This window comes from Sapajus apella, unplaced genomic scaffold (genome assembly GCF_009761245.1).
Source record: "Sapajus apella isolate SASKATOON/1434 unplaced genomic scaffold, GSC_monkey_1.0 scaffold22, whole genome shotgun sequence".
Taxonomy (NCBI): domain Eukaryota; kingdom Metazoa; phylum Chordata; class Mammalia; order Primates; family Cebidae; genus Sapajus; species Sapajus apella.
This window is the reverse complement of record NW_022436962.1, coordinates 1120643-1147263: the sequence shown is the minus strand read 5'-3', so window position 1 is coordinate 1147263 and position 26621 is coordinate 1120643. Positions and strand designations below refer to the sequence as shown.

Here is a 26621-nt window from a genome sequence, read left to right as displayed (position 1 = left end):
TTTCCCCTAGTAGCTTCACATATTATGCCAGGTCTTATAGTATACACATTTAAGCTTTTATAGAAATAAGTACTTTTTTGCTGGATACTTGATGAGCAGGGTCCTTTCTTATGTCTTCAAATAAATGGGAGAAGACAATCTTGTCACTGTTTTTCTTTTTTTGATACAGAGTCTTGCTTTGTTGCCAGGCGCCAGGCTGGAGTATGGTGGTGAGACCTTGGCTCACTGCAACCTCTGCCTCCCAGGTTCAAGCAATTCTCCTGCCTCAGCCTCCCAAGTAGCTGGGACTACAGGTGAATGCCACCACGCCCAGCCAATTTTTGTATTTTTAGTAGAGACGGGGTTTCCCCATGTTGACCAGGATGGTCTCGATCTCTTGACCTCGTGATCTGTCCGCCTCGGCCTTCCAAAGTGCTGGGATTACAGGCATGAGCCACCACGCCCGGCCAATCTTGTCACTGTTAAATTTAGAATACTAGAAACTTACCATAATTTCACACATGCAATCCTCACAATTTACAAACATGAAAGCTGATAAAAGTATGTGTTTAAAGCAGTTCATTCAGAAATAAGCCTACAGAAGTGATTTTGAATAAGTGTGAAAGAGAAGAACACTTTTCTAGATGTGAAAGCCAATCTGAAAGACTTAGAAATTATGCTGAAAAAGTCTGATAAATAGGCATGTTAAATATTAATTACATTTAGTACAACCTTTAACCATGGTTCATATAGAAAGAGGGTATAGAATTATAATTTGATTTTCGCTTTTTAGAGAAAAGATAGATTTGTGAATATCTTAAGTATGTAAAAGAACTCCCTACAGTGAAGACATGACTTGGGAATAAGAAGTTTTGAGTTTGTTCTAAAGTAGCTTGTAGCTTGTAGTTAGATTAGAGTCGTGTTCACTCATTTTGCCACTCTGAAATATTGTTTATTTTTTCAGTCTTCTCAGTGCTGTCTTGTCTGTTGACCCAATTACAAAACTCCTATTCCGGGTCAGATCTTTTTTTTTTTCTTTTAAATTTCTATCTTTTACTTTCTGAATTGCCCCTGAGCATTTTTAGGCGTTCTGAATGCTCCTAACTTTGGGTTCATATAAGAGTGATAATGTACTTGTCAGGTCCAGCTTGTATTTTTTTTTTATTTGGGCTTAATTGTTGTTCTGTTACCAAAATTTGTGAGATCAATGAAACATCAGTAAGCCCTCATATGTTTCGTGAAATACAGAAGCACTTAACCATGTAAAGGTGATGAACATTCATAACTTTTAGGATTCTGGTTTACCACAGTTCTTACAGACTTCTTGAAGGTTAGAGCTGAAAGGAACTTTAGGTACATTTTGTGTATCTACTTCATTACATCTAAAGAAATCAAGATTTACATGGGAATCTAATCAAGGGCCTTGAAGATTGGTTTTGCTATATACTTTTTAGTGAATTTATTGAATTCTACAGATGACACAAGTAGTCTGTGTATATTTCTTAACCCTTTTCCCTTTTACTGCTTTTCTCTACCAACTACCTGCTCCTTAACTAGCCTTTTCTCTGGATCTGAGGCTACCTCAGTAATTATAACCTTAAAAAGCTCTTTATTTCACTCATCATGTACTGGGCACTATACTAGGAGACTTATGTGCGTACTTCATTTTCTTTTTAAATCCTTCCAGGACTAGTGGGAGATAGTATCATCCCTGAACTGAGTCTTACGTAAGAAACATACCTGAGGTCACAGTGCTTGTAAGAGGCAGAGCTAAGATTTGAAGACATGTTTGTTGGACTCAAAAGCATATACTCTTATATTTTAAGCTTTATTGTTTTTTTTTTGCTTGGAATGTTGTCTCAAACTTTCCTCACTTATTTTACCTCCCTTAAAAAAGATTGTTGTGAAATTTTTCTCTTGGTATCTTTAGAATTTAAAAGCAGTATGTAATTTAGTCCAAATAAATAGTATCAATCCATTTGCCTCTTTGGTTCTATCACATGGAGTTGTCGGTCCCCGTAGGCGCTGGTTTATTATATGCCTCTTGGAGTGTGCTTTCCTTCTTTTGACAATTGAGGAACCAGTGGGACAATTGATATGGCATTTTAGGAACTTTGATTAAATTTTTTCCTTTTTTTTTTTTAAATACAGTGGAAGCTTTTGTACAGGAGAGTATTAGGAGATAAAAGTATAAAAGTAAATTAGCTGGGTTTTGGCACCGTTTGCCTTGCTAAAGAGTGAGTTCTTCAGATGGGAGAGATTTCAGTATGGATTGGTTGTGGTAGAAACTAGAGGCATGGAAATTAATTTGGTAGCTGTTTTAGTAGTTCAATGAAAAGTAAGAAGGATCTGAAATAGTTAACATTAGGAATGGAAAAGAGTACAAGTGTAAGGAAAAAAAGAGATTGCATGAAAAAAGTTTATTGATTGATTGATTGATTGATTGAGACAATGTCTCTCTTGTCCAGGCTGGAGTGCAGTAGTGCCATCACCACTGGCTCCCAGAATAAAGCTATCCTCCCACTTCAACCTCAATAATCCTCCCACCCCAGCCACCCCAGTGGCTAAGACTGCAGACGTGCTCCACCACTTCTGGCTAATTTTTTTTTTTTTTAGAGATGGAGTCTCACTATGTTTCCTAGGCCGGTCTTGAGCTCCTGGTCTCAAGTGATTTTTCTACCTTGGTCTCCCGGAGTCCTGGGATTACAGGCTTGAGTCTGGCCAAAAAGTTTATTTTTGAGGGACTGGGGAGAGAGTAGAGAAGACTAAAGAGAGGATCAGTTTGATTTTTATCATTTCAAGAAATGTTGAACAATATTCTATGTGAGTGATGAGAGGACACATTGGGGATTTGAAAATAATGGAAAATGTTTGCAACCTAAGAAAATAAAAAAGTGTAAATATTCAAAGTTGAGAATTGCTGCAGAGGTAGGAATAAACCTTTTTATTGTAGGCAGAAAATTAATCAGTACATTAAGGAAGCAGACCCATCAAAATTGACTGAAGTTGATTTTAACGATGTTCATAGCTTCTTTTCCGAGTCTGATATTATCAAACAAGACAAAAATCACATTGTGGCCTATTGTGTGTTCATGTTGAAGACCGAACACTTTGAGACATCTAAGAGGTCTGCAAAATCAAAATGATGACTATGAAAAGTAATACCATCATCATTTATGGTATTTGTGTTAACATCCACCAAATTCACGATTGCTATTTTATAGATCCATACCTCTTAAAAAATTTATTAACTTTAATTTCTAATATAATATATTTCTGTAGTTACACATGAACAACGCTCTCCAGGGTCCTTAATAAGTCCCTGTAAGGAAAAGGAGGATAGGGGTGTTTTTTCTTTTCTTTTTTTATAAAAGCAAAGCTGAAGTGGGCCGAGTGCTGTGGCTCACGCCTGTAATCGCAGCACTTTGGAAGCCGAGGCAGGCAGATCACTTGAGATCGGGAGTTTGATACCAACCTGGCCAACTGGCAAAACCCTGTCTCTACTAAAATCAAAAAAATTAGCCGAGCCTGGTGGCACAGGCCTGTAATCCCAGCTACTTGAGAGACCGAGGCAGGAGAATTGCTTGAACCAGGGAGGCAGAGGTTGCAGGGAGCCAAGATAGTGCCGCTGCATTCCAGCCTGGGTGACAGAGTGAGACCCTGTCTCAAAACAAAACAAAACAAAAAAAACAAAACCAAAACAAAACAAAAAAGCAAAGCTGAAGTGAACTGCTGATCTAGGGCAAAGCTAATCTTTTCCTTTAAGAAACAAAAGTATATACTCAGTTGTTTCTTTGACACTGTTGCCCCTAGTATAGTCTTAAACACTCATAGTATTATAATTATAACTTTTAATCTAAGTAACTAACATCTTGCAGGAAAAAACACAGCAGCAACAACACTGGAGGGTTAGATATTTGAGAACTTTCAATCATACACAAGCGTTTTAACAGAGTACCAGAGCTCGTGAATACCAGTTTTCTGCAGCTGCCCACATCTCTTACATTTTTGTAAAATAGGAAAAATGAATATATTTGTTAATAGAACTCAAAGGTATTGCCTTTTTATAGCATACAAAAATAAGAAAAAGTATATAGACAAATATGCTTAGTAATTAATGTTTTAGTATTCTGAGGAATTATCTACTGATTAAGTCAATATAATACCAGTTTCACATTGTGGTTACCTAAAGATTTTGGAAATTGTATTCAAGTAGATATACTACAAAGTATAATCACTGCTGTCATAAAGTTTTCCAGAATAGTGATTAAGTTTGGTTAAAAAGAAATTTACATTTTATATAACCTTAACATGTCATAGTTGGTTATTAGTTCAGTAACCTGTATACATTTGGGAAAAACATAACCAAGTAAAATAAAATGTGTACTTACTCTGTCCTTAACATTATTAAATCAGAGGAGACATGGCTATTTTTATTAAGCCAAAGCTATAAAACTTGAGATTTCTAAAGATTTACCTTAATAATATGAATTGAATTCTCTAAGAATTATTTTGAAAGTCTAGCTCATTTGAAATATGAGAAGTTCAACTTCCTTATTTTATAGGTGTTTTGGGAATCTTCGATTTATGTACATTTCTCTCTGTAAGTTAGTCATAACAGAGTGTCTTTAATTTATGAGGCTTTATAATCTACTTTATTGGTACTCTCCAGAGATAGGGAAACATTTCATACTAACACAACAAGAGCAAAGGTCTTTCTGAAGTATAGACATACAGTCTCACAGGCGTCAACATTTTTGGTAATATTTTTAGTTATACTGTGCATAATGAACACATAAAATAGATATGTAGGAAATTTGAAAGAATTATACAAGTAATGCTATATTTTCAAGGCATTTTAAGTTATGTTTTTGATTGTTACTCTTAAATCAGAGATGAAAAATTTTGCCAAATATTAAACAAATGAACTTAGCCTAGGCAATTAGCATGTAGCTGTAGCTGTCTTAAAAATTTAAAATTACTCATAGGGTACTTTGAAAGGTGCTTGTCTGGCACAATAAAGCTGTAGCGAAGAAGATGTGATTCTTGCCTTCCAGAAGTCTATTAGGAGAAGGAAGATTGGACTGGAAATCAGATGCTAACTGCTCTTTTTCTTCTTCTTTCTTCTTCCTTTTTCTCCCTCCTCCTTTTTTTTCTTTTTTAATTTCTTCCAAAAAAACAAAAAACAAGAAAAAAAATCAGGATACAAGCACAGAATTGGCTGTTACGTAGGTATACATGTGCCAGGGTGGCTTGCTGCACATATTCACCCATCCTCTAAGTTTCCTCTACTTACCCCTGCCTCTCAAACAGGCCGTAGTGTGTGTTATCCCCTTCTCTGTGTCCATGTATTCTCATTGTTCAACTCCCACTTATAAGGGAGAAAATGTGATGTTTGGTTTTTTTGTTCCTGTGTTAGTTTGCTGAGGATGATGACTTCCAGCTTCATCCATGTCCCTGCAAAGGACATGATCTCATTCCTTTTTATGGCAGTATAGTATTCCATGGCATATATGTACCACATTTTCTTTATCCAGTCTATCATTGATGGCCATTTAGGTTGGTTCCATGTCTTTGCTATTGTAAATAGTGTTGCAACAAACATACGTGTACATTTGTCTTTATAGCAGAATGATTTATATTCCTTTGGGTATATGCCCAGTAATGGGATTGCTGCTCAAATGGTTATTTCTAGTTCTAGATCCTTGAGGAATCTCTTCTACAATGGTTGGACTAATTTACATTCCCACCAACAGTGTAAAAGCATTCCTATTTCTCCACAGCCTCACCAGCATCTATTGTTTCCTGACTTTTTAATAATTACCATTCTGAATCTTGTGAGATAATATCTCATTGTGGTTTTGATTTACATTTCTCTGACGATCCGTGATATTGAGCTTTTTCTCATATGTTTGTTGGCTGCATAAATGTCTTCTTTTGAGAAGTGCCTCTTGATACCTTTTGCCTACTTTTTGATGGGGTTGTTTTTTTTTTGTAAATTTAAGTTCCTTGTAAATTCTGGATATTACACCTTTGCCAGATGGGAAGATTGCAAAATTCTTTTCCCATTCTGTAGGTTGCCTGTTCACTCTGATGATAGTTTCTTTTGCTGTTAGTTTAATTAGATCCCATTTGTTAATTTTGGCAATTGTTGCAATTGCTTTTGGTGTTTTTGTCATGAAGTCTTTGGTCATGCCTATGTCCTGAATAGTATTGCCTGGGTTTTCTTCTAGGGTTTTTATGGTTTTGGGTTTTACATTTAAGTCTTTACTCCATCTTGAGTTAATTATTGCATAAGATGTTAGGCGGGAGTCCAGTTTCAGTTTTCTGCATATGGCTAGCTAGTTTTCCCAGCACCATTTGCTTAATAGGAGATCCTTTCCCCATTGCTTGTTTTTGTCAGGTTTGGTGAAGATCAGATGGTTGTTGATATGTGGTATTGTTTCTGAGGTCTCTGTTCTGTTCCATTGGTGTATATGTTTGTTTTGTTACTAGTACTGTGCTGTTTTGGTTACTGTAGCCTTGTAGTATAGTTTGAAGTCAGGTAGCATGAAGCGTCCAGCTTTGTTCTTTTTGCTTAGGATTGTTTTGGCTATATGGGGTCTTCTTTGATTCCATATGAAATTTAAAATAGTTTTTTTCTAATTCTGTGAAGAATGTCAATGGTACTTTGTTGGGAATGGCATTGAATCTATAAATTACTTTGGACAGTATGGTCATTTTCATGATATTGATTCTTCCTATCCAAGAGGGTGGAATGTTTTTCCATTTGTGTCCTCTCTTATTTCCTTGAGCAGTGGTTTCTAGTTCTCCTTGAGGAGATCCTTCATGTTTCTTGTTAGCTGTATTCCTAAGTATTTTATTCTTTTGTAGTGATTGTGAATGGGAGTTCATTCATGATTTATTTGGCTCTCTGTCTATTGTTGGTGTAAAGGAATGCTTGTGATTTTTGCACATTGATTTTGTATCCTGAGATGTTGTTGAAGTTCCTTATCAGTTTAAAGAGTTTTTGGGCTGAAATGATGGTGTTTTCTGAATATAAAATCATGTTATCTGCAAATAGACTCAATTCAACTTCCTCTCTTCCTATTTGATGCCCATTGTTTCATTTTCTTGCTTGATTGCCCTGGCCAGAACTTCCAATACTGTGTTGAATAGGAGTAGTGAGAGAGGGCATCCTTGTCTTGTACTGGTTTTCAAAGGGAATGCTTCCAGCTTTTGCCCATTGAATGCTGTTGACTGTAGGTTTATCATAAATAGCTTTTATTATTTTGAGATATGTTCCATCAATATCCAGTTTATTGAGTGTTTTTAACCTGAAGCGATGTTAAATTTTATCAAAGGTCTTTTCTGCATCTATTGAAATAATCATGTGGTTTTTGTCTTTGGCTCTGTTTAAGTGATGGATTACATTTATTGATTTGCATATGTTGAACCAGCCTTGCATCCCAGGCATGAAGCCAACTTGATCATGATGGATACGTTTTATGATGTGCTGCTGGATTTGGTTTGCCAGTATTTTACTGAGGATTTTCCCATCTATGTTCATCAGGGATATTGGCCTGAAGTTTCTTTTTTTGTATGTGTCTCTTCCTGGTGTTGGTATCAGGAATGGTAGCAGCTCCTTCTTCTATTTCTGGTAGAATGAAGGTGTCAGTCAAGCTGGTCCTGGACTTTTTCTGGTTGGTAGGCTATTACTGCCTCAATTTCAGAACTTGTTATAGGTCTATTCAGGGATTCAACTTCTTCCTGGTTTAGTCTTGGGAGGGTGTAGGTGTTCAGAAATTCATCCTTTTCTTCTAGATTTTCGAGTTTATTTACATAGAGGTATTTATATTGTTCTCTAATGGTAGTTTGCATTTCTGTGAGGTCAGAGGTGATATCCCCTTTATCATTTTTATTGTGTCTACTTGATTATTTTCTTTATTAGCCTAGGTAGTGGTCTGCTTTTTTTTTTTTTTTCCAAAAAAACAGCTTGTGGGTCCATTGATGTTTTTGGAGGGTTTGTCATGTCTCTATCTCCTTTGATTCTTCTCTATGTTATTTCTTGTCTTCTGCTAGCTTTCTGATTAATTTGATCTTGCTTCTCTAGCTCTTTTAATTGTGATGTTAGCGTATGAATTTGAGATCTTTCTAGCTTTCTGATGTGAGCGTTCAGTGCTATAAATTTCCCTCTTAACACTGCTTTAGCTGTGTACCAGAGATTATGGTATGTTGTCTCTTGGCTCTCACTGGTTTCAAAGAACTTCTTGATTTCTGCCAAATTTCAATATTTACCCGGAAGTCATTCAGGAGCAGGTTGTTCAATTTTCATGTAAGTCTGGGGTTTTGAGTGAATTTCTTAATCCTGACTTCTAATTTGATTGCACTGTGGTCTGAGAGACTGTTTGTTATTATTTCTGTTCTTTTGCGTTTACTGAGCAATATTTTACTTCCAATTATGTGGTTGATTTTGGAATAAGTGCCATGTGGCACTGAGAAGGATATATTTTCTATTCATTTAGGGTAGAGAATTCTGTAGACATTTAACAGGTCCACTTGATCCAGAGCTGAGTTCAAGCCCTGATATCCTTATTAATTTTCTGTCTTATTGATCTGTCTAATACTGATGGTGGGATGCTAATGTCTCCCATTATTGTATTGGAGTCTAGGTCTCTTTGTAGGCCTCTAAGAACTTGTTTTATGAATCTGGGTGCTCCTATATTGGTTGCATATATATTCAGAATAGTTAACTCTTCTTGTTGAATTGTTCCCTTTACCATTATATAATGCCCTTCTTTGTCTTTTTTGACTTTTGTTAGTTTAAAGTCCATTTTGTCAGCAACTGGGACTGCAATCCCTGCTTTTTTTTTTTTTTTTCCATTTGCTTGGCAAATTTTTCTCCATCCCTTTATTTTGAGTCTATGTGTTGCCTTTGCATGTGAGGTGGGTCTTCTGAACCCAGCATGCCAATGGGTCTTGACTATTCAATTTGTGTTCTGGCTCTACTTCTAATTTGAGTGCGTGACTGAGATTTATGAAGAGATGCTGGTAAACAGGAAGTGATCTTTAAGCCTTATTTTTTGATCACTGAGCTTTGTCCTTTAATTCGTCCTGTTCTTAGAGTGGAGGACACTCATGTATAGTTCGGATAATTGAGTATGATACCCTATTGTAGTGGAAAGACAGAATTAATTCATGATTTGAAGTTGAGGTAGAGTGATAGAGACTTAAAATGTTACTTATTTTATTTAGCTGAAGACTTACATAACTTTTTGATAATGTAGATGTGAGTTTGAATCCTAACCCTGCCAGTTATATGGTTTTTGCCATCAAAAAGTATTCCCTGCTATCAGTGACGTAATAGTTCACAGGATTCATTGTAGGAGTTAAGGTCTGTCTGAAGCACTGGGGTAGGTTTTCAGCGAATAAGGGGTCATGGTCAGACTTCTTTCACACACTGTCCCCTGTCTTCTTAGGTTTTGTTTCTTTTTATTTTGTGGAATTTCTGTTTTTACTTTTCTTTTCCGTTCTGTTTCTTCTTTTGTGTGGTCCGCTTCTATTTATTCTTAAAACTGAGTTTGAAAATTAATCCTTTTTTGAAGGCTTTCCTGAACCTGCAAGGCAAGCTGTCTGTACTTCCATAGCTTCTTATATATATCTCTAATTGTAAACTGTATTTTCATTTTTTTTTCATGTCTCTATCTCTCCTAGGCTGTATGTATGTTTCTTGAAGGAAAAGGGACAGAACTTCTCATTTTTCAATCTCCACATCTAGTAGAATGGCTGGAACATAATAAGATATGCCTATGTGTTTTTGAGCAGCTAGTTGAATGAGTGATGAGTCAGAGGAAGTTGAATAAATTTGTGGTCACTTATCTTAATCTTCTTGGAAAAATAATAGGCAAGGTAATCTAAGAAGGATGGATTTAAGAATGGTGTTTCACCTTAAATTTGGAAAGATTTTGAACTGGTGTTATAACACATACAATAGGAATTTATAAAAGTCTGAATGAAATGATGTAACGTAGCAGAGGGGTTGGATATCATGAAGATTTAATAGATCCTTGACTGTTCCTGATAGTGCCTGACTTGTTTGTTCCTTCCCCTGCCCCTAATTTCTGTAGGAGGTAAAATTAAATTTCAGTATATATTGACAACCTAGTATGTGCTTCCTTTATAAATAATAAAAATGCATTAAGAAATCCTTTTAGAAAAGTGCATATGTTACATGATTATTTTAAATTATAACGATAAAAATTTTATTAATTAAATCTTGGTAGAAATTATCTGGAAACAGTTTAAACTATAACTGTAAGAATGAATAATAGGAAGAAATTATGTATTATAATAGGAAAAAAATAGAAGAGAATTTAAAATTTTACCCTTTAGCTGCATCTTCATAGGAATGACTACAGGCAGCCAGCTTAGTTAGCTGACACTAAATCCAGTATACTCACTACATACATTTTTGTTTTATTCTATATTCAATAATAACTATTGGGTCATTATTAAATTAACTAGCAGCCAGCTAGTTAGCTGACACTAAATCCAATATACTCAGCACTATATACAGTTTTCTTTTTATATTCAATAATGATCCAATAGTCATGCAGGTAGGATTTAAGGTCTGCATGGTTTAGGAAGAATGCCTGGTTTATTATTAAATAATTTTTTATATATTCATAATTGAAACATTTTTGTATTGATTTAAAAGATATTTGGTAGGAATGATTAAAGTTTTTCATGATTTGAAATTGAGATACATTGAGTATTCTATAATTTTGCTTCTTGTATCATCATCAAAGAAGATCTAAATTATGCAGAAATAAATTATTAAATTCTAATACTTTCAAAATAAATAGTTAAATGTTTGAGGATTTCTGAAAATTGGATTTCTTTTTGCTGGTTTGGGCTTGATTCTGCCGTTTTTAACTACCAGTGATTACATCAGACAGAAAAGAATTTAGTTGCATTCTATATCAACTATTGTGTTTCCAAATGTAAAGAATGAAATGTCGTGAACCAATGTTTGATGTGTGATAGTAAATTCCCTATGACTATAATATATAAACTCATTGTCCCTATTAATATTATATATAAACTTGCATTTCTAAAACAAATTGATTTCTTAATGTTTAATTAAATAAAAATTTATAAATTTTGTAGCAATTATGGGTAGATGTAAGAGAATTATAATTATATTATGGCTGATTGCTTGGTTTCATATTCCAAAAATTTTATTTGTCGTGTATTTTGGTAATGCTAAAATGGGAATTATTTCTTATTAGCTTCTTTGTAGATACATACAGTATTGTCATTTTGGTGTGTTCTTATGACTAAAAAAAGGTGAATGAGAATGAAACATTGTAAGGGGCAAATGTGGCAAAATATATAAATCTAAAATCATTGTCGTAAATGTGTCTTTGTTATCTATCCGTCTTTACATGGACAAGACTTTTCATTTCTTTTGCAGGTGCACTTGAGGAAGCTCAAGGCAAAACATAATCACATTCTTATTTTACTTGCATGTTTGTTTTTTATTTTCTACTGTTAAAGTTTTAAAATTTTATTGCAAACAGAGGAACTAATTTGGAAAAACAGTGATATTTTATGAATTTTGCTTTATAGTTGAAGCATTTGTTGGAATATTTGATCTAGTGGACTCCCATTGAAAAGAATATTTTTGCATACATTTTAGATAATAAAATTGTATTTGAAAATCCCTGTACAAATGACCTTATTTTTCTGTTGAAGGATGAACAGATTTTTACTTTAATGAGATCTTAGAGGTGAAGTTTTTATATCTATTTTTATGGCAGTGAAATTTATATTCTAACTATGTAAATGACTCAAGCCAGACCTGGAAGGTCTGATATATGCAGTAACCTATAGAAATTAAATAATAGTAAATGATTCTGATTGAAAGAAATAAAAGTGGTTTCCCAAAAGGTTACTCTTTATTAAGCTGTAAACATTTGTCAAAAGTAGAATTGGAATTTAGTTCTGTAAAGAGTTCTGAACCTTTGAGAGAAATAGAGTGGAGAAATTATTTTTTCAAGGTTACATAACATAGGCTGATAAATTAGAAGCAATTTTCCCAAAGTCAGGAGAAAAAACATAAATGTAACATGACATGAAAATCTCTCTGCCAGTTCAAAGTTTTCCATTTCAAATTTTTCTTTATCTTTAATTTAAAAAGAAGTTAAAGTTAGTTAACTCTGAAGTGAAACAAAAGATGTAAACAGCAAGAGTAACATTTAAAATGTTACTTGATAGAAAATAAAGTATTGCAAAATTGGCATAAAGTCATGATTAACTCATAAAATATGTTACTTTGAAATACTTTTGCTTATTATTACTATCTATTGCTTTAAAAATGACTTCTAGGGGAATTTTTCTAATTTTTTTTTTAGCATAGGCTGAGTGGGGCTTGTGGGTTATAAAATGAATCGCCACCTCACCTTTCTGTTTGATGTGATTTCTATTTTTCCTTTCCCCTTTCACATTATTAATAGATAAAATATTTAAAGGAAATATTGCCAAGTTGCTTATTGATGTTTAAAATTTAAGCCTGAAATACACTTTGGGAGAAGAAGTAGATATGAAGGCATTTCATTATTAAAATTTTTAAGTTTAAAAATATTGCATATTAGCTGAGAATATTGAACTTGATCAACATATGTTACCAGCTAGCCTCTTCCCCACCCGTTCTTTTGTTATCTTGTTATTGTTACAAGGCTTAATGACAGTTGTAGGCCATAGTTCTGGATGTGGGGGTTATTCTACCCTGGGGAGAAGAGGAGGAAGCAGCAGTGTGGATTATGGAAATATGGACCGATCTAAAAAGAGACCTCTTGTAAAAGAATGGAGCTCAAAGAAAAGCTAGGAGAAACTGATGAAAAGATGGAATATGATGTGAAAATGATCATTTGAAATCCTTCATTCCCAGCTGCCCTGTTTTGGAGAAAAGGAATGCATTTGTATGTTAAGAGAGAGCTAAAAGAGTCCAGATGAATAGTATTACTTATTAGATATGTTTTCATTTTGATTCAGATAAATTATGTGCATTTTAATAGACCTTTGCATATTTAGACCTTTTAAATCTTAAAGACGTAATGTTAGGTATGATTAGAAATATTTTAAGTAGTATACAATATTTGCTTAATCTTTATGTACATTTAAATGAACCTAATTTCAAAAATTAACTTCATGATTGTTGTATTTACATATTTTAACTAATTGTCATGGTGAATGTTTTATTTAAAATACGAATTATTTTGATACCTTGTATCAGTTATTTAAACAGTCACGTGTTTACTTATGTTTATTTTTCTAGATAAGTGACAGTATTGCAGCTTATCTTGGTGAATTAGTACTAAGTGGTAACATACAGCTATGTCCTTAGCCTGTTTGACCAGACAATAATGCAATCTAGTGGTCATTTTTGTAAAATGCAGACACAGAGTCCATGTGGTTTTAACTAGTTATTGATGTATTCATAAAGGAAAGGTTGTTCCCTGATTCTAAAGTTTGCAAAAAGTTAGGAAGAAGCATGAAAATGTAAAAATAAGGCATATGGTAAGAGGATCATATTTTGAAGGAAGATGATATTTTTAACTTTGGATGTGCCAGGTATTCTAATAGAATATCTTCTAAGTAGAAGGAAACCTCTGACTGGACTTCAGGAGAGGATGATGATTTGGGTACCAGGCAAAGTTTAGCAAAAGAGAACAATCTCCAAGAACAACTGCTTTTATGGGCTCCAACCTATGTCTTTAAATCCATACTGGAAAATATAATTTGATAATCATACCCTATGACCCTTATAAATATTTCAGTTTTTAAGAGGTAGACAATATCACTAACTTGCTCCTTTTGATATGACCAGCTGGGATTGTTAATTGTAATAATCTGAAATTTTTATATGATTGTCTGTGGAGTTATTATTTATAGGATATGGGATGTTAAGGAGGAAGATTAATATCAGATAACTTCAAGTTGAGCCGTAGGGAATGGAAGAAGTAACAAAATATTAAATTAAGCACAATAACATGTTCAAATAATTGCTAATTTAATGTGGCTAGAGTGTGGGATATATGGAGCTTGATATTGAGTCTACAAAGGTAGTTGTGTCAGATTATAAAGAACTTTGTATACTTTGCTAATTTCTTTGGCATTGACTCATAGGGAATAACCATAGTGGTACATATTTCGGAGGTTTCCACATCACATCTATATTTTAAAGAGGTAACTTTAGATTTAAGTGCTTTGAATTGGTAAAAGGAGTCTGTTGGAGACATGGAGACTAGTAGGAAGACTATCGTAATTGTTTAGTAGAACTGTTGAGAACCTGAACTAGGGAAAGGTCAAAGAGAAAGTGGGAAAGGGAATGGATTTGAGATTTTTTTTCTTTCTTTTTTTTATTGTGGAGACACAGATACATGACATGTACTTTATAAACAATTGTTAAGTTTACAGTACAGTATTTTAAACTATAAGCACAGTGTTGTACATGAGACCTCTGGAACTTACTCATGTTATGTAACTGAATTTTGTACCTGTTGAATGGCAACTTGCCATATCTCCCTACTCACAGACCCTGGTTAGCAACCACCATCCAACTTTCTGTTTCTGTGAGTTTGACTATTTTTGATGTCTCATTTAAGTGGAATCATGCAGTATTTGTCTTTTTGAGACTGGCTTATCTGGCTTATTTCACTTAGCATAATGTTCTCCAGATTCATTCATGTGGCAAATGACAGGATTTTTTTTTCTTTTTTCTAAGGCTGAGTAATTTTCCATTGTGTGTATATAACACAGTTTCACTCTCCATTCATCTATTGGTAGACATTTAGGGTATTTCCACATCTTCGCCATTCTGAGCAATGCTGCAGAGAACATGGAAGAGCAAATACCCCTTTAAGATCTTGATTTCAGTTATTTTGGGTAAATACCCAGAAGTGGGATTGCTGGATCATGTGGTAGTTCTATTTTTAATTTTTTGGGAAACTGTTTTCCATAGCTCCTATACCATTTGATATTCTTACCAACAGTATACAAGGGTGCCAGTTTTTCTACATCCTCTCCAATGCTTATCTTTGTTTATTTGTTTGTTGATAATGGGCATTCTCACAGGTGTGAAATGATATCCCACTGTGATTTGCATTTCCTTCCTAATTAGTAATGTTGAGCCTATTTTCATATAACTCTCGGCTATTCATTTGACTTCCTTGGAGAAATGTCTGAGTCCTTCTATCAATTTTTAATCAGGTTTTTTTTTTTTTTTTGCTGTTACGTTAATTGGAGTTCCTTACATAGCTTGGATAGTAACCCCGTATCATATGTATGGTTTGCAAATATTTTCTTAGATGTTATAGGTTGCCTTTCACTCTTTAGGTTGTCTTCAGTACAGAAGATTTTTAGTTTGATGTAATTCCACTTGTCTGTTTGTGCCTTAGTTGCTTGTGCATGTGTTTATAAACATCCATATCATATATCCATAATTGGTATTGTAGCCAAGAAATTATTGCCAAGACCAATGTCATGAAAGTTTTTCCCTGGTCGTGAGTGATTTTCCGTTTCCATCTAAGAGTTTAACACTTTTCATGTCTTATGTTTAACTCTATTTTTTTAAAGTTAAAAAGTATTTTAATGGGTTTCAAAATTCTTTTTCTTTTTTTTATTACATTTTAGGTTTTGGGGTACATGTGAAGAACATGCAAAATTGTTGCATAGGTACACACATGGCAGCGTGATTTGCTGCCTTCCTCCCCTTCACCTTTATCTGGCATTTCTCCCCATGCTATCTCTCCCCAACTCCCCATCCCCCACTGTCCCTCCCCCATTTCCCCCCAACAGACCCCAGTGTGTGATGCTCCCCTCCCTGTGTCCATGTGTTCTCATGATTCAACATTGTTTGGTCATGAAGTCCTTGCCTATGCCTATGTCCTGAATGGTTTTGCCTAGATTTTCTTCTAGGGTTTTTATGGTGTTAGGTCTTATGTTTAAGTCTTTAATCCATCTGGAGTTAATTTTAGTGTAAGGTGTCAGGAAGTGATCCAGTTTCTGCTTTCTGCATATGGCTAGCCAGTTTTCCCAACACCATTTATTAAACAGGGAATCCTTTCCCCATTGCTTGTTTTTGTCAGGTTTGTCAAAGATCAGATGGTTGTAGATATGCTGTGTCACCTCCGAGGCCTCTGTTCTGTTCCGTTTGTCTATATGTCTGTTTTTGTACCAGTACCATGCTGTTTTGATTACTGTAGCCTTGTAGTATAGTTTGAAGTCCGGTAGTGTGATGCCTCCCACTTTGTTCTTTTTGCTAAGAAGTCACTTGGCTATGTGGGCTCTCTTTTGGTTCCATATGAAGTTTAAGGTGGTTTTTTCCAGTTCTGTGAAGAAGGTCATTGGTAGCCTGATGGGGATAGCGTTGAATCTGTAAATTACTTTAGGCAGTATGGCCATTTTCACGATATTGATTCTTGCTAACCATGAACATGGAATGTTTCTCCATGTGTTTGTGTCCTCTCTTATTTTGTTGAGCAGTGGCTTGTAGTTCTCCTTGAAGAGGTCCTTTATGTTCCCTGTTAGTTGTATTCCTAGGTATTTTATTCTCTCTATAGCAATTGTGAATGGCAGTTCGTTCTTGATTTGGCTCTCTTTAAGTCTGTTATTGGTGTATAGGACTGAATTTGATTTTTGCACATTGATTTTGTATCCTGAGACTTTGCTGAAGTTGCTTATCAGTTTCAGGAGATTTGGGGCTGAGACAATGGGATCTTCTAGATATACAATCATGTCATCTGCAAATAGAGACAATTTGACTTCCTCCTTTCCTATTTGAATACCCTTTATTTCTTTTTCTTGCCTGATTGCTCTGGCTAGAACTTCCAGTACTATATTGAGTAGGAGTGGTGAGAGAGGGCATCCTTGTCTAGTGCCAGATTTCAAAGAGAATGCTTCCAGTATTTGCCCATTCAGTATGATATTGGCTGTTGGTTTATCGTAAATAGCTTTTATTATTTTGAGATATGTTCCGTCAATACCTAGCTTATTGAGGGTTTTTAGCAAAAAGGGCTGTTGAATTTTGTCAAAGGCCTTCTCTGCATCAGTTGAGATAATCATGTGGTTTTTGTCTTTGGTTCTGTTTATGTGGTGAATTACATTTATAGATTTGCATATGTTGAACCAGCCTTGCATCCCTGGGATGAAGCCTACTTGATCATGGTGGATAAGCTTTTTGATGTGCTGTTGCAATTGGCTTGCTAGTATTTTATTGAAGATTTTTGCATCTATGTTCATCATGTATATTGACCTGAAGTTTTCTTTTCTTGCTGAGTCTCTGCTGAGTTTTGGTATCAGGATGATGTTGGTCTCATAAAATGATTTGGGAAGGATTCCCTCTTTTTGGATTGTTTGGAACAGATTCAGAAGGAATGGTACCAGCTCCTCTTTGTATGTCTGGTAGAATTCGGCTGTGAACCCATCTGGACCTGGGCTTTTTTTCGTGGTAGGCTCTTAATTGCTGCCTCAACTTCAGACTTTGTTACTGGTCTATTCAGGTTTCTACTTCTTCCTGGTTTAGGCTTGGGAGCATGCAAGTGTCTAGGAATTTATCCATTTCTTCCTGGTTTACTAGTTTATGTGCATAGAGTTGTTTGTAATAATCTCTGATGATGGTTTGTATTTCTGTGGAATCTGTGGTGATATCCCCTTTATCGTTTTAATTGCATCTATTTGATTTTTCTCTCTTTTTTTATTAATCTGGCTAGTGGGCTGTCTATTTTGTTCATCTTTTCGAAAAACCAGCTCCTGGATTTATTGATTTTTTTAATGGTTTTTTGTGTCTCTATCTCCTTCAGTTCTGCTCTGATCTTAGTTATTTCTTGTCTTCTGCTAGGTTTTGAGTTTCTTTAATCTTGCTCCTTTAGCTTTTTCAATTTTGACGATAGGGTGTCAATTTTAGATCTCTCCTTGCTCCTCATGTGGGCATTTATTTTCCCCTAGAGACTGCTTTAAATGTGTCCCAGAGATTCTGGTATGTTGTGTCTTCGTTCTCGGTTTTGAAGAACATCTTTATTTCTGCCTTCATTTCACTGTTTATCCAGTCAACATTCAAGAGCCAGTTGTTCAGTTTCCATGAAGCTATGCGATTCTGAGTTAGTTTCTGCATTCTGAGTTCTAACTTGATTGCACTGTGGTCGGAAAGACTGTTTCTTATGATTTCCGTTGTTTTGCATTTGCTGAGGAGTGATTTTCCCAATTATGTGGTCAATTTTAGAGTAGGTGTGATGTGGTGCTGGGAAGAATGTATATTCTGTGGATTTGGGGTGGAGAGTTCTGTAAATGTCTATTAGGTTTGCTTGTTCCAGGTCTGAGTTCAAGTCATGGATATCCTTGTTAATTTTCTGTCTGGTTGATCTGTCTAATATTGACAATGGTGTGTTAAAGTCTCCCACTATTATTGTGTGGGAGTCTAAGTCTCTTTGTAAGTCATTAAGAACTTGCCTTATGTATCTGGGTGCTCCTGTATTGGGTGCGTATATATTTAGGATCATTAGCTCTTATTGTTGCATTGATCCTTTTACCATTATGTAATGTTTTTCTTTGTCTCTTTTGATCGTTGTTGGTTTAAAGTCTATTTTATCAGAGAAGAAAATTGCAACTCCTGCTTTTTTTTGCTCTCCATTTGCTTGGTAAATCTTCCTCCATCCCTTTATTTTGAGCCTTTGTGTATTCTTGCATGTGAGATGGGTTTCCTGGATACAACACACCAATGGGTTTTGGCTTTTTATCCTATTTGCCAGTCTGTGTGTTTTGATTGGGGCATTGAGCCCATTTACATTTAGGGTTAATATTTTTATGTGTGAATTTGATACTGCCATTTTGATGGTAGCTGGCTGTTTTGCCCGTTAGTTGATGCAGATTCTTTATTGTGTTGATTCTCTTTACCATTTGGCATGTTTTTGGAGTGGCTGGTACTGGTTGTTCCTTTATATGTGTAGAGCCTCTTTCAGGAGCTCTTGTAAAGCAGGCCTGATGGTGATGAAATCTCTTGAGTACCTGCTTGTTCGCACAGGATTTTATTTCTCCTTCACTTATGAAGCTTAGTTTGGCTGGATAATTAATTCTGGGTTGCAAGTTCTTTTCTTTAAGGATGTTGAATATTGGCCCCCACTCAATATTAAAGTTAAATATTGACTTTAACACCCCATTGTCAATATTAGATCAACCAGACAGAAAATTAACAAGGATATCCAGGACTTGAACTCAGAGCTGGAACAAGCAAACCTAATAGACATTTACAGATTTGCTGTGAGTCTGATGGGCTTCCCTTTGTGGGTAACCCGACCTTTCTCTCTGGCTGCCCTTAGCATTTTCTCCTTCATTTCGGCCCTTGTGATCTGACGATTAAGTGCCTTGGAGTTGCTCTTCTTGAGGAATATCTTTATGGTGTTCTCTGTATTTCCTGGACTTGAATATTGACCTGCCTTGCTAGGTTGGGGAAGTTTTCCTGCATGATATCCTGAAGAGTATTTTCCAGCTTGGATTCATTCTCTCCGTCACATTCATGTACACCTATCCAAGGTAGATTAGGTCTTTTCACATAGTCCCATATTTCTTGGAGACTTTGTTCATTCCTTTTTACCCTTTTTTCTCTAATCTTGCCTTCTCATTTTATTTCATTAGGTTGTTCTTCAACCTCTGGTATCCTTTCTTCTGCTTGATCAATTCGGCTGTTGAAACTTGTGTATGCTTCGCGAAGTTCTCGTGTTGTGTTTTTCAGCTTCATCAATTCACTTATATTCCTCTCTAAGTTGTCCATACTCGTTAGCAGCTCATCAAATCCTTTTTTCAAGGTTCTTAGTTTCTTTGCATTTGGTTAGAACATGTTCTTTTAGCTCACAGAAGTTTCTTATTACCCACCTTCTGAAGCCTGATTCTGTCATTTCGTCCCACTCGTTCTCCATCCAACCTTGTTCCCTTGCTGGTGAGGAGTTGTGATCCCTTGTAGGAGGAGAGGTGTTCTGGTTTCAGGTGTTTTCATCCTTTTTTGCACTGGTTTCTTCCCATCTTTGTGGATTTATTCACCTGTCATTTTTGAAGTTGTTGACTTTCAGATTGTGTCTCTGAGTGGACGTCCAGTTTTTTAATGATGAAGTTATTTTCTTCTGTTTCTTAGTTTTCCTTCTAACAGTCTGACCCCTCTGCTATAGGACTGCTGAGGCCCACTCCAGGCCCTGCTTGCCTGGGGATCACCTACAGTGGCTGCAGAACAGTAACGGTTGCTGCCAGTTTCTTCTTCTGCTATCTTTGTCCCAGAAGGATACCTGCCAGATGTCAGTCTGAGCCCTCCTTTATGAGGTGACTCTTTGGATATATGGGGGTCAGGAAGCTGCTTGAGGAGACAGTCTGTCCTTTATAGGAGCTCAAGTGCAGAGCTGTGATCTCCAGTGTTCATTTAGAGCTGCTGGGCAGGTACATTTAAGTCTGCTGCAGCAGAACTCATAAATCCCCTCTTTTTTTCCTCCAGGTGCTGTGTCATGGGTAGTTAGGGCTTTATTTATGAGTTTCCGTTGTGCTGCTGCCTTTTTATTGGGGCTGCCCTGCCCAGTGAGGAGGAAGCCTAGTCACTGTCTGCCTGCAGAGGCTTTGCTGAGCTGCTGTGGGCTCTGCCCAGCTGCTGTGTGAGCTTCCCTGCAGTCCTGTTTATATGGGTGTAGTTAGAACTGCCTCCACAATGGTGACCCACCTCTGTAATGGCAGACTCTCTCTGTAGGGGCGGGCTGCCTCAGCAATGGGGGGCTGCCTCAGCAATGGCTGACTACCTCCGTAGTGGTGGAGTGCCTCAGTAATGGTGGACGCTCCTCCCCAACAGAGCTGGACCCACCCTGATTCAGCTGTGCTTGCTGTGAAACTCTCAACCCAGAGCGTTTCCAATTGCTGTTTCTTTGTGGGGGTGGGATCAGCTGAGCCTGATCACCTACCTCTCTGCCTCAGAGCCATTTTTTATTTTTAGTTGAATGGTTGACTCTCTCCCAGGTGTTCCAGTCACCTGTTCTAAAGGCGCGGGGATCTCTGTGATTTCCCGTATGGTGACCCACTGCGCTGGCTGAAACAGTGGCGCTGAGATTCGCGGCGTTTTTTTGCCCAGGAATTTCCTGGCCTGGCTCCTCTTTTCAGTCCCCTTTTTAATCAGATGAATGGGCGACTCTGCCTTCCCGGAGCTCCAGTCGCCAGCTAAAATGGTGACCGGCCCGTGTATTTTGTATGGAGAACCGCTGCCCTGGGGCGCTGGCAAAGCAGCTGCGCCAGCCACACCAGGCGCGCTGGCGACCTGTGGGGTTCCTCCACCTGGGAATCTCCTGGACTGTGGGCAATAAAAATCTGTCTGGAAATGTGTCGTCCACTCACCCTCTGTGCTTTCACTGGGAACTGCAATCCTGAGCTCCTCCTAATCAGCCATCTTCCGATTGTCCCCAGGTTTCAAAATTCTATGACAGATTTCTTTGCTCAAGTTATTTTCAGTAAGAAGTAATTATTTTAAAAACTGACAACTTAAAGACTCCCACACAAAAAACCCAAAAATGTTCCATAAAATGTTCTCCTTTCCTTCCAAAGCTTTTGTAATGCATTGCTATCATTAACCAGTCTTTTACTATTAAACTTAAATTGCCTTTTCAGACAAATACTTCTGGGACTGTTTTTCAACTTGAATAAAACTAGGGTGCAGGTATTAGGGATAATATTCATTTAGCCTCCTAAACTTTCCGGGCGGACTTGCTGACCTTCCCAACTCTAGCAGCCCCCTTGTCCACTGCTTTGAAGACACCCACTGCAACTGTCTCAAATTATGAACAGTAAAATGACTCAGAGGAGGATGGTCAGAAGAGCTTTTAACACTCCAGGAACCATGTAATAATGGCAGCATCACTAGATTTCAGGAGTTTAGAGCCATCTCCCAGCTTCTTACCAGAGTGGCAATCAATCTTTTCCTTCAGCTCAGCAAACTTGCAAGCAATATAAGCTGTGTGATAGTGTAGCACAGGAGGATATCCAGGACCAATCCGGCCTGGATGGTTCAAGATTACCATGTGAGCAGTGCTTCCTAGCTGCTTTCATTGGTGAGTCATTTTTACTGTCACCAGCAATACTGTGATGGCGATTATCTTTGACAGACACATTCTTGACATTGAAGCCCACATTGTCTTTAGGAAGAGCTTCACTCAAAGCTTTTTGGTGCATTTCAGCAGACTCTACTTCAATTGTAATGTTGACTGATGCAAAAGTAGACCCCATGCTGGGCTTCAGCATACGAGTCTTCACTCGGCCCAAAGGGACAGCACCAATATCACCAATTTGTAGACACTGGGCAGGGGCAAACACAAGAGCTTGTCAATTGTATCAGTTTGGTGGTAGGATGCAATCCAGAGCTTTAAGCAGCATGTTTCCACTAGTATTGTCATCTTTCCACAGGTGACTTTTCATCTCTTGAGCCAAGATATGTTATCACTTGACTCCAACATATTGTCACCATTCTAATCGGAAATTGGCACAAATGCTACTGTGGCAGGTGTGTTGCCAATTTTCTTAATATAGGTGCTGATTTCCTTAAGGATTTTCTCATCTCTTCTGGCTATTGGGTGAGTCAGTTGAATCGATTTTGTTAACATAAACAGTTGGTTGTTTTACAATCAGTGTGGAAGCCAGAAGGGATATGCTCATGAGTCTGCCCATTCTTGGAGAAACCAACTTCAGATTCATCAGCACCAGCAGCAACAGTAAGAAGAGCACAGTCAATTTGAGATGGGTATGGTTTGTCTCTGTGTCCCCACCCAAATTGCATCTTGAATTGTAGTCCCCATAATTCTCACATGTTGTGGGAGGTTACTTGGTGGGAGATAATTAACTCGTGGAGCAGTCTCCCCCATACTGTTCTTGTGGTAGTGAGATTTGATGGTTTTATAACAGGTTCCCATTTCACTTTATTCTCTTTCTCTCCTTGCCTGCTGCCATGTAAGATGTGACTTCAATCTTCCCTCACCTTCTAGCATGATTATGAGGCCTCCCCAGCCATGTGGGACTGTGAGTCCATTAAACCTCCCTTTCTTCATAAATTACCCAGTCTTGGGTATGTGTTTATCAGCAGTGTGAAAATGGACTGATACAATAAATGTTCCTGTAATAAACATGATTACATGTTTCTGTATCCTGGGGTATCAATGATAGTCACATAGGGGCTTCAATGATAGTCACATAGTAGTATTTGGTGGTCTCAAATTTCCACTTGGAGATACCAGTGGTGAAACCATGCTCAGGCTCAGCTTTCAATTTACCCAAGACCCAGGCATGCTTGAAGGACCCCTTTCTCATCTCACTAGTCTTGTCCTCACATTTTTTTGTGGTTCTGTGGTCAGTCCCACCACATTTATAGATTGGATGGCCAGTAGTAATGGACTTGAATGAATCTACATGTCTAGTGATGATGATGTTGATATGAGTCATTTTCTTTCCCATTTTGGCTTTCATTTAGGAATGGTTTTCATAACACCCTTATTCTGGTGGCAAACCCATTGCCAAAAAGCTGCTTAGGCCTTTTGTCCATTTTGAATTGATTTTTGTGTGTACTGTAAGATAAGTATCCAATTTCATTCTTTTACATGTAGACATCCAGTTTTCCCAACAACATTTGTTGAAGAGACTATTCTTGCTCATTGTGCATTCTTGGTACATTTGTTGAAAATTCGTTGACCATATTTGCATGGGTTTATTTCTGAGCTCTCTATTCTATTCCATTGGTTATATGTCTTTCTGCCAGTACCATAATGTTTTAATTACCATAGTTTTGTAATATACTTTGAAATGAGGAAATATGTTGCTTCTAGCTTTGTTATTCTACCCCAAATAGCCAATTCAAGATTGTTTTGGCTATTTGGGGTCCTTCATGGTTCCATATTAATTTTAGGTTTTTGTTTTTTTTTCTGTAAAAAATACCATTGGGAATTTGATAGGGATTGCATTGAATCTATAGATTACTTTATGTATTATGGCTATTGTAATGATGTTGAAGTTTTCCAGTTCATGAATATGGGATGTCTTTTTATTTATTTGTGTCTCTTAAAATTTCTTTCATCAGTATTCTGTAGTTTTTCATTTGCAAATCTTTCATTTCCTTGGTCAATTTTATTCCTAAAAATTTTATTCTTTTTGATCTTATTGTTAATGGGATTGTTTCCTTAATTTGCTTGTCAGATAGATTGATATTAGTGTTACAAACACAACTGATTTTGTATGTTGATTTATATATTCTACAACAAACTTTTCTGAATTTTTTTAGTTCTTCTAATAGATTTTTGATGCACTCTTTAGGGTTTTCTACATATAAGATTATGTCATCTGTGAACAGAAATAATTTTACTTCTTCTTTTTCAGTTTGGATGCCCATTATTTCTTTTTGTTGCCTAATTGCTCTGACTGTGACTTCCAGTACTGTATTGAATAGGAGTGATAAGAATAGGCATTTTGGCTTTGTTTCTGATCTTAAGAAAGACTTTCAGCTTTTCTCCCTTAAGTATAATGTTAACGGTGAGCTTTTCATATATGGCCTTCTTTATTTTGAGGTAGTCTCCCCCTGTTTGTAGTTTGTTGAGATTTTTTATTATGAAAAAGTGTTGAATTTTGCCCAATGCCTTTTCTGATTCTACTGAGAGATCTTCAAGAAAGTGAAGAGTAAAAGTTACTGAAATTTCTTACCTAGAAGATTAGATAAATCACGGTGATGCTGTTAGTTAAGGGAAAGGAAAAATTTTGAAGAAGATAATTAGATAAGTCTTAGACATAATGTGTTTTATTTCTTCAAACATTATGGTTAAAATATCAAAGTAACCATTGTTGCATGAAAAAATATGCAGCTCTGAGGACACATTGGGAACATTGATAATACTTAGGAAAACCTTACTGAATGCTGCTCCACGCACTTAACTCTTGTAAATTTATCAAATTCTCACTGCAACACTGTGAAGTAGATATTAGTTATTATCCTGTTTTGTAGATGAGAAGGCTGAGGCAGAGAAGCCATGTCACTCACCCAAGGTTCCACATCTCTTAAGTGCAGACATTGATTTGAGTCAATGCAGTCTGGCCTCTGTGTTCACGTTCTCAACTATTTATACTATTCTGCCTCAGTAATAAAAGATTCCCGTTTACTAAGCATTTTTACATGCTAGACATTGTGTTGAACATTATTTGTATTATAGCAGTTATCTTCAATACAGCTCTTTTGTTTCACAGAATAGGAAATTGAAGCAAAGAGAGGAAAAGTTGCATGAATGATTTTACATAGCTGTTAGGTTGTTCAAATGGATTCTGAACCTAGCATTCTGGCTAGAGAGCCCAAACTTTTATCAGTTGTGTATAGCAATAAGAGTAGATTCCTCAGGGAAAGGTAAGGGCTGAATGCAGAGCCCAGAGGGAACACTAATGAGACGGCTTATGAAGAGGGAGTTGTAAAGCAGCCAGAAGAAAAATGACAAAGACAGGAGGAGAGCTACAAAAAAAGAAAAAAAACAAACAAAAAACACACAACATTTAGGAAGATAACTTTTCAGTGGGAGATTAATCTAAAACCTTGGTTTTCTTAGATCAAGGAGCAGAGTACTTTCATCTTTGAATCCCAGCTTCATACATAGTAGATTACTTAATAAACACATGTTAAAGTCATTGAGTAAAGTGTCACACAGTGTAGAAAAGTTAAATATGATAAATAATGGAAAAAGGCTGTTAAATGTAGAAACTAGCGATTACTAGCGGCAACAGGCTGAGAAAACTCAACAGCAAAATGTGGTAGAGACTTGAGTATATTATACTTTCACGGAAATTTTCAGTGAAATGAAGAACTATTTTAGTTCTTCTGTTTAGCTGATCTAAGGCTAAATCGAACTTGACAGGATTGACCTTAATCTGCTTTTATAAATGTCATTCCTCTTTTATTTTGTCCCTTATTTATGATATATTTTAATAAACTATAAGAGTAAGTAGAAGGTATGATATAATTTAGTCAGGAGAGTTATTAACTTTTAACTGAGAAAGCTTATTAAAGAATTTTATTTATAATTTCTCCCCTATTGAGTAAAATCCTCTGTAAGAGACTTAGGAAATTGTGTTTTCTCTTTAAGGTCTCTTGTGCCAAAGCAGACTAGATTGGAGTGATCAAAACTCATTGCTATTTGGTGAGGGCTCTTTGATGGCTTTCTGTTATGTGAAAAGAACTGGTGTTCATATTTCACTTTATCATAGATAGTGTTCTACATGATAAGAACTAAGGACAAAATTGGTGTCTTCACTTATAATCTCAGCAGGAGGCCAAAGATTACATCAGCAGGAAGTGTGAACTAAATTTGTATTCCAAGAGGTGGGTCTTCTATAATGGATTAGGTAGTATAAGTTTGCAGAATATTAGCTCCCAATATTTCTATTTGGAATTTCGAGAAACACTCAATCAAAAGAAACACCTAGGACTTCAGATTTTAAATTATGGGGCTGGTCTGAGTGAAGTGGTTTTTACAAGTAATTGATCACTATCAGTTAACATTTTTTGTTCCTTCTCTACTTCCACTACATCATTTGTCTTGCCTTAATAAATGAATTCATAAATAACATTA

The 26621-nt window shown here is 36.3% G+C and overlaps 1 protein-coding gene and 2 long non-coding RNA genes across 10 annotated transcripts in view; 2 read left to right on the top strand and 1 right to left on the bottom strand.

Annotated features, from left to right (window-relative positions):
- Window positions 1-26621, top strand: part of DENND1B (DENN domain containing 1B) — a 272297-nt gene that overhangs the window by 65494 nt on the left and 180182 nt on the right. The window lies entirely within an intron of this gene.
- LOC116558638 lies at window positions 8793-23641 on the bottom strand. Its single transcript, XR_004272108.1, has 3 exons — window positions 23630-23641; window positions 23324-23329; window positions 8793-8941 (listed from the first exon to the last, which is right to left on the bottom strand). It is a non-coding gene; the product is annotated as an uncharacterized LOC116558638 (long non-coding RNA).
- On the top strand, window positions 11123-25548 carry LOC116558635. The gene is made up of 2 exons (XR_004272106.1): window positions 11123-15616; window positions 21445-25548. It is a non-coding gene; the product is annotated as an uncharacterized LOC116558635 (long non-coding RNA).